This window comes from Equus quagga, chromosome 10, assembly GCF_021613505.1.
Source record: "Equus quagga isolate Etosha38 chromosome 10, UCLA_HA_Equagga_1.0, whole genome shotgun sequence".
In the NCBI taxonomy this organism is placed as follows: Eukaryota; Metazoa; Chordata; class Mammalia; order Perissodactyla; family Equidae; genus Equus; species Equus quagga.
In genome coordinates, this window is record NC_060276.1 from 115,505,589 (window position 1) to 115,518,468 (window position 12,880).

At 38.9% G+C, this 12,880-nt stretch overlaps 1 protein-coding gene across 4 annotated transcripts in view; it reads left to right on the forward strand.

Annotated features, from left to right (window-relative positions):
* The window catches only part of MID1 (midline 1), a 357,392-nt gene that overhangs the window by 213,371 nt on the left and 131,141 nt on the right, over nucleotides 1-12,880 (forward strand). The window contains exon 1 of one of the 4 annotated variants that reach the window (XM_046673832.1): nucleotides 12,492-12,613. The exons of the other annotated variants lie outside the window; for them this stretch is intronic. The gene's annotated coding sequence lies outside the window, so the exon portion shown is untranslated. Of the gene's footprint in view, nucleotides 1-12,491; nucleotides 12,614-12,880 lie in introns of those variants that run through there. 4 annotated transcript variants of the gene reach the window in all.

Consider the following 12,880-nt stretch of genomic DNA (forward strand, 5'->3'; position numbering starts at 1 on the left):
CTTTTCTAGGCATTTAGCTTTTGGGAAATTTATAAATGAATACATATGACAATTGTGTCAAGAAAAATACTATTAGAAAAGTTAGCCATTCTCCTTTTTGCCTTCAACATTTAGGATTAATGAGCAGTGTAAACTCAATCATTCACATGTAGCAAAAGGAGAAATATTTTGCATGGCCCATTCATGACTCCTTCAGCTCTCTAGAGGGCTTCATGACTCAAAGTTTATTGTTGCATTCTTCTTAATTCTGGTTGAACGCATGTACATTGTTTCTGCAAAGAAATACCACCTCCTAAAGAGTGTTTCTTCTCTTCTAGCAAGGTCTTGGTGTCCCCAGAGCCCCCTTAGTCCTGTTTACTTTGGATATTTCAGGAGTTACTATAGGATTTAACGGTGGTGAGTCTTTAAGCCCTCTTGTAAAATTCACAAACTGCCTCTAATCTTAGAAAAATGTCAGGTTACACTTTTGAGAGGTTTGGGAATTTGACATTTTGTAGCCCAGTTGGGGTGTAGGCTGCTTCCATTCTGAGCACCTTGTTCCAATTTCCGTCAGAGGGAATTATATACAGGTCAGGGCTGAGAGCAGGTTATAATTAATGGGGTGGACAAGTGGATTTTTAGTGTTTCATAAAATAAAATGGAAATCACATGTGCTTGGAACTGTTGTGTGTTTTTAAATATTTACATTTATTCTAGTAAACATTAATTATAACTGATATATTTCTCCTGTGAACTTGCTAACTGGGAGGTCACAAGTCATTGTTCACTGAGTAGAAAGGATGGATGACAAGCTAGTTATAAAAAAAACAAGAGTACTTGGGGAGATATTGGTGAGTGAACCTGTGGAAGTAATCCAGTCTTAGGTTTTTCTCCTAATTTTCTCTCATGTTTAAAGCACCCACTTGCCAATATGATCCAGATGTCAGTCCTTCTAAGGGAGATTGGGGGATACTTAGCTTGTGAAATTCCTGAATGGCTCCTAGTGAATACGTATGACCAAGGCTTAAGTATTAGGGTTTTTTTATTATTAAAGTTTAGCAGTAGTTGAAGCACTCCAGAGTCTTTTTTACATTCATACATCAGAAATTTCCAGTTCTTTGTGGATATAACAGCAACACATTGCTGAGGAAAGAGATCTTTAAGAGTCAGAAAAACCCAGATTCTAAACTGGACTCTGCCATGTGCCAGCTGTGTGGCTCTGGGCAAGATGCCTTAACTCTGAGCCTCAGTTTCCTCGTCTGCAGAATGGGGAAAATCATACCTACTATTTAGGGTTTGGGTAGGGATTAGAGACAATTTATATAAAGTGCCTGACAAATTGTAGGTACTGAAAAAAATGTCAGCTATGGGTATATGAAGGAATGGTCAAAAAAAGGAAATTTAAAGGAAGCCTTATGTGAATTGTATTACATGTCAATCATTTGTGTGTTAGGTCTATTAATGCATTCTTTTTTCTTGCCTAGAAGTCTCCAACTTCCCCAAATAAATGTTATTTACATTAAGTTAACAAATCCCCTTACAGATATTCTTTGTCTTGTACAGTAAAGAATCAATATGAGCACACTGTCTTTCAGGATATAATAGTTAACTAATTCATCATAAGAACTTTTGCCCTTTTTAAGGAAGCTATTTAGGTATTTGATGGAAGGGCAACTTCACATAGAATTAGCAGGTAACAATCTACAGTACTTCCTGATGCTGCTTCTACAAATGAGCCAGAGGAGTGTTTGGCCATTCCAAATGGGATGGGGCTACTTTTCCAGACTCTTGACCAAAGTGTCATATCCACCCAATCAACCTGGAAATCACTGTGGTGACAGATGTTGGCGCCCAATCACCCTTGAGTTCCTTACACTGCTTTTGAGTATCCCAGTTTCGAAAGTCTCTGCAGAACTCTCCAAGGTTTTGGATCTATAGTATTCCCTGAGGGATCCCTAGGAAAAAACGTGCCTATATTTTGGGTGTCATTACTCTTCTTCAGGGCAAGACTTGGTGAAAAGATAGTGCAAGAAGACCGTACAGATGGAAAGACAAAATGAGCAAGAAGAAAAACCCGTTGATCGTGGAGATCTAAAATATACATACTCAGCACCTATATCCTCAATATATACTCAACACATTTGTGCCCAATACATCTTAGTTGATAAAATTAATACATAAATGGGTATATTTATGCCTTACAATAAACTCCTATTTTTAGGATATAACAACTGTACCATTTTCAAAATAGTCATTGTCCGGAAACACCAACACTGCCACTAAATTTGGCATCATTGATCTACCTATAAGGAGATCTTTTGTAGGTTCATAAGTGAGATATGGCTGATCTCTTCAGCTTCATTCAGTCCTTTATGGAAATCTTTGTGAAAATCCTATTATGTGCCCAGTGGCTAACAGAGTTTCTGGCAAATAATAGGATCTCAGTATACATTAGCTTTTGCATAGTGCTGCACTGAGGATGAGTGAACGGTAACGCACCTCACCCTCCCCCCAAAAGGTGTATGTGTGTGTGAGAGAGAAACAGAGAGAAAGAAAGAGAGTCTCTACTTAGAGAGAAAGAGAGTATGAGCCCCCCAGTCTTATCTTCCTAGATACAGTGCAGGGTATTTGGAATTGGAAATGATTTTAGCTCACATTTTTCCAGTCTCCTACCCCATGCAGGAATTCTTTCTACAATAATCTTCACCAGGAAGCCTGATGTAAGACTAGAGGTCTCCTTCTCTTGGGCAATAGTGTGATTCAGTATGGTGTTACTATTCGGTAGCTCAAGGTTGCATGGTAGAAAGGACTATGGGAAATTGGAATGTGGAGCTCAAGTGAGGGCTGGACTGGTTGTGACCATATTGTGGGAGGAGGACATTTGGGGCCAGTTTTGAGCCACCATTATGTTCTACCATGAAACCTAAATCCCAGCACTTTCTCAGTGAGTTTCAATATGTACATCAAAGGAATTTACATAGTCTTTAATTTGTGTTAATAAAATTTACAGGAAGTATTATATTAAAATTATTCATTGTTTACACTTATTGAACATCAAGTAGAAAAGGAGGAATTTTTGTCAGTTTCGTTTAGCATGCAAACATACAAAAACCTCAGCTTAACCTGAGTTTTGCCAAAAGAATCAAACCTCTCTACTAACCACAGTTTTCTACATTATACTTTTCCAAGAGGTTTGAAATACAAGGAAGAAGGCAATATTATGGATTAATGTAAGAATTCATGGTCCTAGATACAAATATACATTCAATTCAATCTCTTAAATCTATTCTATTTATGATTAAAGAAAAAAAGATCTTTATAATGATGACCTCAAGGAAAAATAAAATTTGGAATTACCTAAGAACCTTTAAATTAGATCCAGCATGTGGTTTGTAGTTATGCAAGTAAAGTGGACTCAAGCATTTTAGGAACATTTCAACGAGGATTAACAAAAAAAAAAAAAAAGGTTTTCTATTTAGGGTTCAGTTAACCAGAAAATTAAATTAACCAGCACTCTCCCATTTCCAGAGAATTTCAATTAATTGAAGTTTGACTGTACTTTTATTGCAGTCTTAGTTCCCACATGGAAATGAATTCCATTTTCTGACTTATTTCTTGGAGAGTTCTTAGCACAATGAACACCTTAAATGAACAGGGCAGTGGTGGCTTTTTGTTTTTAATTATTACTATATATCTATCTATCGCTCTACCTACGTATATATGATATGTATGGATAGAGTGATGGATAGATAGATAGAGAGTAGAGAGTGGGCTGGCAGAGGTGTTTGTGTTTAAAGAAAGATGAGTAGTTAATGTTCTCACTGTGATTTGACGTCTATCTCCCTCTCTCAAGTACACTTTTCCCCTTTCAAACCTGCCATTTAGAACTGAGAAGTATTTTCCTAGAAATAGAACAATGCTTTCTACTCTGTTTCTTAAAGTAGTACACAGAAGGAAACGCATCTTGGTAAAAATAATTTATAATGAAATTATAATGTTCTGCTAAAGATAACCAGGAAGTGAGGAGCAAAACCCGTCAACTAGCAGAGAGGCCAGATGGTCTTTTTTTTATGCAGTCACTAAGCAGGAAATTTTGCTTGATTAAGAAGACACTGGTCTTGATTTTCATTCAGTTTTGAGGGCTGTGTTTTTTTTATGGCATTGTATATGTACTCACATACAACACACAGTTTTCATTCAGCCAATTGATCATTTGTGCCATTGTAAGCAAGATTTGCTGATGAGAATGTGAAGTCTTAATGATAAAGAGGTAAATGGGTTCCCAGGTCTCGGCTATGAAAGAACTTGGAATCTGCCCACTACCCTACAAACCCTCGATCATTACCATCTCCATCATATTGTTGTAGGGTCTGGTGTTTTGTTTTGTTTTCTTTTGATAACCCAGAATGGAAGAAAGGCTGTGTACCACAGTGGCTAACTAGGGTTTTGTGAGATACAGGGTAGACTCAGGGGGGGAAATGGAGGTTTTGGAGTTCAACACTCCAGGGGGCAAATGTGCATAAAGGACCTGAGTTTAATCCTCGGAGCTGCCAGTCAGGATCATGATGAAGAAGCACCCATGCAAAGAATTGCTTCTGGATGCTGATAGGCGGGGGCGGGAAGGGGGATCAGAGCGCCCCTATTTGGACCGTGGTGTTTTGGCAGTTGATTTCAGGGGAGGTTGCCTGGCAGTGGCTTGAGCACAACAAAGCTTTCTTCTGGGAAGTCACCCTGCCATCGTCTTGCACCCTTTGCCCAGCGCCCGTGGAGTAACCGATTTCCCAATTCTGTATGCTAAGGAAGAAAATGAATAGAACGTTGTGAAATGGAATATTTGCATCCGTTTTACAAGAGAGTCCCTTGGAGGAATTTGTGATGGCAAGAATAGATTTAGACAACTGACACAACTGTTTGGAATGGTGCCCTGAATCATGTCTGCTGATTTAAATAAGGAGAAGCTAAAGAAACTACGTAACAAGGGATAGCCCACCTATCTTTACCATAAAGATAATAAATTAGACATTAAGAAGTGTTTTTTCAAAAATGCAATGCTTTCTCATATAATTGTGATACTTTCTCCAGTTAACGTTCGTATTTATTATCAAAATAAATATATCTCCACTTTAAGATAGCTCAGCCACCTTGAAATGTCACTCTTAAAGCCCTAGATTACATCTCAAGTATTGAGTCTTTTCAATTTCACCTTTTCTTATATTCAAAAAGCCAGCTTCCTGTACAATTTGATTCAATGAAAGGATAAAATATACAAGATGAAATGCACACTTATTGGCTTAAAATGAAACTATTTTAGGACTCAAATAATCCTAATCAATGAACAAATAAGACACAAAGCAAAACAACAACAAAAACCCCTTAGAGTTTAATCCCTAAGATCGCTCCTTTTAATGTTAATTCCAAGGTAATGTCTTGACATCCTGTTTTATAAATTACACTTATAATTTCTCTCAAAGATACAACAAAGAAACATATTTGGATAATGCAAGAAAAATCTCTCAGAGTTTAGCCTGCCTTGAGAGTATATTTAAAAAGACATTAGAAGCCTTGTAGCATTTATGGGATTTGTTTTCATGTAGATTACAAATATACTTTTTTTTACATATTCTTTCTGCAGAATTATCAAGCCTCTGAAGAAACATTTTAAATCTTGGTTTTTGGGCCCCAAATCTTTGGGTTGGAGTTAAGTCACCCTCTGAGAATTACTTGCTTTATAACCCCCTCCATGCCTGCCATGCCATCCTCTCCTAAACCTTCTTATTTGTTTCACTGTGGAGTAGCTGGCACCCACCACCCGGACTCCCAGGCCCTTCCCTTGGCCTCTGCTGCAGCTGCAATAGCAACTCTTTATTCTCCCATAACAGTTCCCTCTGTGGTCTCCCTTCTTGCCCCTTCTTAAAGAAATGGGCTCTAAGAATCATGATTTGGCTGCTATTGCAATTGTACCTAGCCAGTTAATTAATTTATTTTGAGATACCTTTTGTTATTGTTGTCATTGTCAATAAGACACCAGTAGAGCTCCCAGGCAATGGGATCTTCTACTTTTAACTCATCTTTGATCCTCCAGCCATGAAGCCCTGGCTGTACCTGTTCATTTCCCTCTGCACTTCTTTTCTCTTCCTTCCTGAAATTTCTTCTCCTGGAGAGGCAAAAGCAAAACCAATGACTCTTGAAATGTCTCTATTAATTTTATTCACACCCTTCCCTGTACCCTTGACTGCATGTCCATATTTACTTTCAACTTTGGGCTAACATCCTGCCATCAAACACTCAGACATTTCGGGAATTCTAAATACCATAGTTCCTGTTTTTTTTGATCCACTGTGTGATTGTGGCTTTTCTCTCTCAAATTTCATTGCTAAAGTCAATAAAGAGTTCACTGCTTTCCAATAATTTGTCACTTTGTCTTTTCATGTAAGAAATAGTACAAGTTGGGTTTTAATGTCCTTGAAAAAGAAATCACTCCTTAAGGAAAACTGAAACTAAACATTTAACAACTTGAGAAATTAAATCACAACCCTCTGCCCAAATGCTGGAATGTTTTGTACTGATAGTAAGACGTTCTTTGGTTGTTTATTGACAGAGGAAAAGTCAAAATATCAAGAAAGCCTGCACAGATAGGAGCAGAAATGTGTTCTTGGCTGAAGTAGACCTGCAGCCACCCTCCACCTTCTATCATGGCCTCCTTTTTCTTTCTTTCATTTTATGTATGGTTCTTTGAAATTATCATATTTTCTCACCCATTTCCTGGTTTATTTTGTGTTTCCCTCATTAAAATGTGAGCTCTCCCAGGGCAGGCCTTTGCTCTCATATTTACTAGTGCATTCCCAGTGCCTAGAGCAGCACCTGGCACACAGCAAGACCTCAAAAATACCTGTTGAATGAAAGAATAATCAGAAAAATGACCTTCTCTCTGGTTTTATTCCAAAAGTAGGTCTAAAATTTTTTTTAAAAGCTTAGTTAAAGAAAGCCAAATTAGTGTACGTGTAGGATTTCTAATGTCATAAAAGTAACAAAACTAGCTTACTCTTCTTTTTTTGAGGAAGATTAGCCCTGAGCTAACATCTGCCAATCCTCCTCTTTTTTCCGAGGAAGACTGGCCCTGAGCTAACATCCGTGCCCATCTTCCTCTACTTTATACGTGGGATGCCTGCCATAGCATGGCTTGCCACATGGTGCCATTTCCGCACCCGGAATCCGAAGCCGGGATCCGAACCTGTGAACCCCGATCCGCCAAAGCGGAACGTGTACACTTAACCACTGCGCCACCAGGCCAGCCCTAGCTTACTCTTCTAAACTCAAAATGAGTTTAGGTTAAGAGTGAAGAGTTGAAGTTGCAGACCAGATACAGGCTGATCTGGGACTAATAAGGAAGTTATTAAGGGCTCTTTTTATTTGGGCAAAATTGATGGGTGGGGCCTACCTGCTCTCTGCTGGTTTTCCTGGTGCATCAGCTGATGTTAGAAGATGGTGAAAATGAGGAGTGTGACTCTTTTTTGCAGGCTCCTTTTACCTCTGGTCTTCCATGGCTCAAAGGTCATTCAATATCAAGTTAATTGCCTCTACCGTAACTGCTACAAAGCCAAATGGTGATCTGATTTCTAGTGACACTATTGGCCAGATCTCCAGGAGATAGGAGCTGTGTCTGTTGGGAAACAATTCTCCATGGATCTCTCATGATCTGTACCTCTTGTGAGTTGAGGTGCTCATGGCCTTTTTTCTAGACTGTCTTTTCAAGGATGTTTGTATAGCGAACAGCCTTGGGAGATCAAGGTAGAGTGTGTCTCTCCAGGGAAGAAAGCAGGTTTGTTTGTTGTCCAATATAATAAAGATAATATCTCTCTCCTGCGTAAGTGTTGGACAGGTTTGCTTGCAACCCGTAATAAAAGATTTGGGTTTCCTAAGCTTGGGGTTGCACAGCTAATGCAAACCCCCTGCATATGCGGCATGCGCCTGGGATGCTCTGTGAGACTTGGGGGACAAGAGGAACTGATGTGAACATGAAACACATGATGCTTGCCGTGCCCTGACTAAAAACATCCTTTGTCTTTGATTCAAGGGTCTCGTGTCTTCCGCCAGCATCCATGAAACTGGACGCTAACTGATTAGCTTGCAAGTAGGAAAAATCTGAAACCCTTCACTGTTCTTGATAGTCTCATTTGCCCTACTGATGCCAGGGTCCCTTATTTCCTGCAAAATCAAAAATTCAAAGGATTCATATGGGACGGGGAAATCTTCAGTGGGGTGTAGAGAACTGAAGCCTCGAGATCATGGTGGGAGATCCACTGGCAATGAGTAGAGGTATGTTGAAGTCTAGGAAGTAGATGAAATTGCCTATGTCAAGGCTATTATTAAAGAGTTATCAATGTTAATAATAGGAATACTAGTTTATTTATTAGTCATATACTATTCCTTCACATAAGACACTCCATGAACATTATTTGAATAAATAAATGGTTTATATCCTTCCTGTTTCCAAAAGTGGTTTGAAGATATTTCCAATAAAAATACAGACAATTAATGTATTCAGAGAAGAGTAGGAAGAGATGATTCAAGACAAGAGAGGAAGAATGATGTGAAAGCTACAATTTTGCCAGGCACTGTTAAAACTTTGCCTCACTCAATCCTCAAAGGATCCTTTGAGATTGCTCTCATTGTCACACTTTACAGATAAGGAAACTGTATAAGATATGAAGAGTATCTGTGAGTATAAGATATGTTGGGTAGCTGGCTCCTATCCGCCTTTGCTAGGAAATGGCAGAGCCAGGGTTTGAACTCAGGTTTATCTGGTTTCAAGGTACGTGTTTCTTTGCATGACACCACACCGATAGTCTAACCCCAAAACTAGACCAAGGACAGTTGAGCCTGCTGGGCTCAGAGCTTAACCCTGAGTTTTCTGACGACATATCAAAGAGAAAGCCAAATGAAATGCATTATCTAGAAGAAGAAAGCCTATTAGTTAATCTCTCATCTCACAATAGAAGGAAAAGATGGGGAAAGAAAAAAAGAATAGTAGTAGATCATAGAGAAGAGAAAAAAAGATTGCCATTTTAAATGCAATGCAAGATAGGACATATTATTTACTTTTCTGAACCCCTTTAGCTTAGAGACTGCAATAATAATAATTATAATTCTTATGTGATAAGTCCAATAAACTATATGAGATCTGATGATCTTATTAAATGTATCACCATTCTAGCAGCTTTAATAGAATTTGCATCAGAAGAGAAATAGAAGATGATGCAAGCATGACTTGACAGCACAGTCGGTTATATTAATGTCAGCTAGTCAGTTGCGGTGATTGTTTCTCAATGCAGAACCCGTTCCGTAGCTTCTCTGGCAGTTCTTGAAAGTTCTATTTAAGAGTGTAAGTTAGAGTATGCTGTGAATGGAGAGACATTTTTTTTTGTAAAAGATTGAATTTCTTTAAGAATATATACTATGTTCAGTTATTTAATAAAAAACAGTATCTTATTTTAGATGGGGCAAAACATAGATCTAGAAATTTCAAGAAGTGGATCAAGGGTTGAAAAGTGAGTGATTTGATGTGATTGCAGTTTTAATTTTATGATGCTTTAAAGCCATATGTATTAATGATAACGTAATTTTACAGCCCCAGACTTAAAGATCTCTTGCTGCTTGGAAAACTAGTTCATCCATTAGCATTTAAATCTGTTCAAAGTATTTTTGCTCGAATTTCTCCCAAGAAGCCTCCTGCCTTTGTTCTGCACGGGCACACAGTTCCGATGCTGTTCTTAATATCCTGTTTTCGTTTGTCAGCGCTGTTGTCCTTTTCATTGCCATGTTCCCATCGGTCCTCTTCTCTCATGTGGTGCTTTACAATAACAATTCAGAACAAAAGAGTCACTTCTCTTTCTGTTGCCTTAAAAAAAAAAAAAAAGACTTCATCCCCTGACTGTAGGGCTTCAGTGATCACGGGAAATGTTTAAAGCGTGTTCTTCATAATAGTTAACCAGGAGTTGTGAATAAGGGTTACTTTTCTTTATTTTTTAAGATGGCAGAGTAGCTTCAGGGTATTGTGAGCATGAGGTTTTTGTGTGTGGCTAACTTTGAAGTTGAGAGAAAAAGCAATTTCCTTTGAGAAAAGGAGCTATCATATTTGAGAGAATTTCCCAATCTGTTCATATAATAGGAATCAGTTACTATGTAACATTGTCATCACCTCAGTGAGTCATGGGACAGGAGTAGTTGTTCATGTTGTTGAACTTAAGCTTTTCAGCGTTCGGAGAACAATAGTGAACTTCTACATTGACCATCATCAGCAACTATTTATTGATGCATTTTTCTCCTGGTGGATAATAAGTGGGATGGGGAGCGTGTGCACTTTCTCTGCCTTCTAGAGGAGTATCGTATGAATGAAGTAAGAAAAACTTTTCCTATATGGCAGGCGTTTTTCCAGATGGAATCTACATGCTCCAAAAATCCAGTTCAATTGGTCTGTCCTTCAGAGACTAGATCTCTTATGTCATTTTTCCTAATTTCCAGGTAACCCTTTTCAGATATGAGCTAACATCTGCCGCCAAACCTCCTCTTTTTGCTGAGGAAGATTGGCCCTGAGATAACATCTGTGCCCATCTTCCTCTATTTTATATGTGGGAGGCCTGCCACAGCATGGCTTGATGTGCAGTGTGTAGGTCCACGCCCAGGATCCGAACCCCGGAACCCCGGGCCACCAAAGCGGAGCATGCAAACTTAACCGCTACGCCACCAGGCTAGCCCCCAGATGCTTTATTTCTTAACATAAACTGTAAAAGATATGAAATGTCTGAGACTCTCCAACAGTGGGAAATTTCCTTTAGAGATAATCAGATTGTGTTCTTTAGAAGATTATAAAATTTGTTGTTGTTTATCATTTTCTTTTGTTTTTGAGGGGTGGAGTAAATGTTTGTTTCCTGATGTTTCAACTTGAGATATCCAGGCTGATTTTCCACTACAATGCCAAAATGTTTCATAGACATTTTGACAATTTTAATGTTTTAATGAAAGCAATGTTTTCAAACCTCTTGATGAAAAGTTCTTTCAAATTCTGTTTGATGATATACATGTGTCTTCTGTGGACAGTGAGGACTTCTTAGGGAAGTGAACTGTATGTGAAGTTGAGAAATCCCTTTGTTTATTGTTAAAAGGCAAATGAAGTTATGATTCGTAGAGACATAAGCCAAGAAAATATATGTTTGCATTTTTGTCCAAACATGTGAAGCGTGCTTCGCTTTACTGTGAGGTGTTGCAGTGTCATGAAAGTAGATGTTGCGACGTGCAAACTGGGCAACAGGAGGAAGCCTCTTGCTTGCCCTTTATCAAGAATGTTCTTTAAACACCTTTGGTGGAGTCCAAATGTCTGGTTTATATGTTGGATCGTGCCAGTTTGCAATCAGCATGGTTTTTCTGTTTTGTTTTGTTTTGTTTTTTTTGCACTTTCCTGATGATTTACTTTAGTTGCAGTTTCTTGTCTTGCATAGCGATAAGCAACATCCTTGAAAGAACTGCAGTACAGGACAAGTTTTTTTTTTTTGCTTTTGGGAAGACTACTTCCCCTTCTTCCTTTAGACAGTGAATTTTTAAAAGACTGCTTTCCATTCTCAATTCACTCTTTCTTTGCCATTCTGGAGACTGAAATTTGGGACACCCATCACGGGTTTGCTGTGTGTGTGTATGTGTGTGTTTTTGTATGTATTACATGTACACACTATATATACACTTATGTATATATGATATATGTGTGCACAATATATACATATATGTACGTATATATGTACAACTTGCTTGTATGTGTAGGTACATATGTATATATTTCATACACATAAGTATTTTCAATTATTTATCAGGATAATAGATTGCAATTTAGATCTGTATTTTTGGAGAGAAATTACTCTGCTTTATTATGTCTGTACAAGAGATCATTCTTCCTGAAGTAATGTTTAAAGAAACTTCTTCCACATATTATATTTTAATTCAGAAGATAGACACAAAATTATAAGTATATTGTTAAAAAAAAATTACAAACCAGCATCCAGAGCATAATGTGATCATATGCTCAGTACGATGCCAAAAGGACCAAAATGCAAGGGAGGCGAGTGCCCGTTGCTGACCCCGAGAGCTGGGCAAGACGGCTTCTGTTGGCAGCATGGAAAGCCGGCATCCAGTGCTCAGCTGGAGGACGCTGACCCGCTGCTGGTCCCTATGAGCAATGAGGGTACAGATCCTGATGCCAACTCATCATTTTGGGGGGCCAAGGCAGAGGGTGTTGATCTGACTCGAGCCGCCTTTCCATTTGATTTGAGTTGAACATTGAGTGGGCAAGGGCATAGGCAAGCCCCAGTGGAGTCCGTGGAAAAGGCGGTTGGAAAGCAGGAGGGAGTTCTGATTCTTCAACTCAGCAACCCTGGCGGGGTGGATGAGGTGGAGCTGGCCTTCCTGGAATTGTCGCGTCGATTTTCCTGTTGTGTTTCACTGTTGACGCTCTCACAGACACACAGGACCGCTCCAGCACTGCCTGCCACCCGCCATCTGGTCTCGGTGGCCTGTCTGTCATTTCGTGGGGCCCCATCCTCTGCCTACGGCGATGTTTCTTCAAAAAGAACTAGGGTGCAGTCCATTGGTGGGTATTCAAGGCAATCTATTTGTAAGAATCTGGAGAGATGCTAAAAGAACTGTTAAGGACAAATGTGCTATTTCCTGTTTTTAGCCGGTTTAACAGTCTTTCAGTTGAACAAATTGCATTTCTGAAACTGTTAAGGGGTTTCTTCACTGTTAAGACAGAGCGGGATCGGGCAGTTGTTCCTTGAGAAATCAGGATTGCTTTTCTGCATTGTCATTTGTGTCTTTTTGCTTGTCTGCTTGTATAAATGAACTCCAGAAGGTGTGT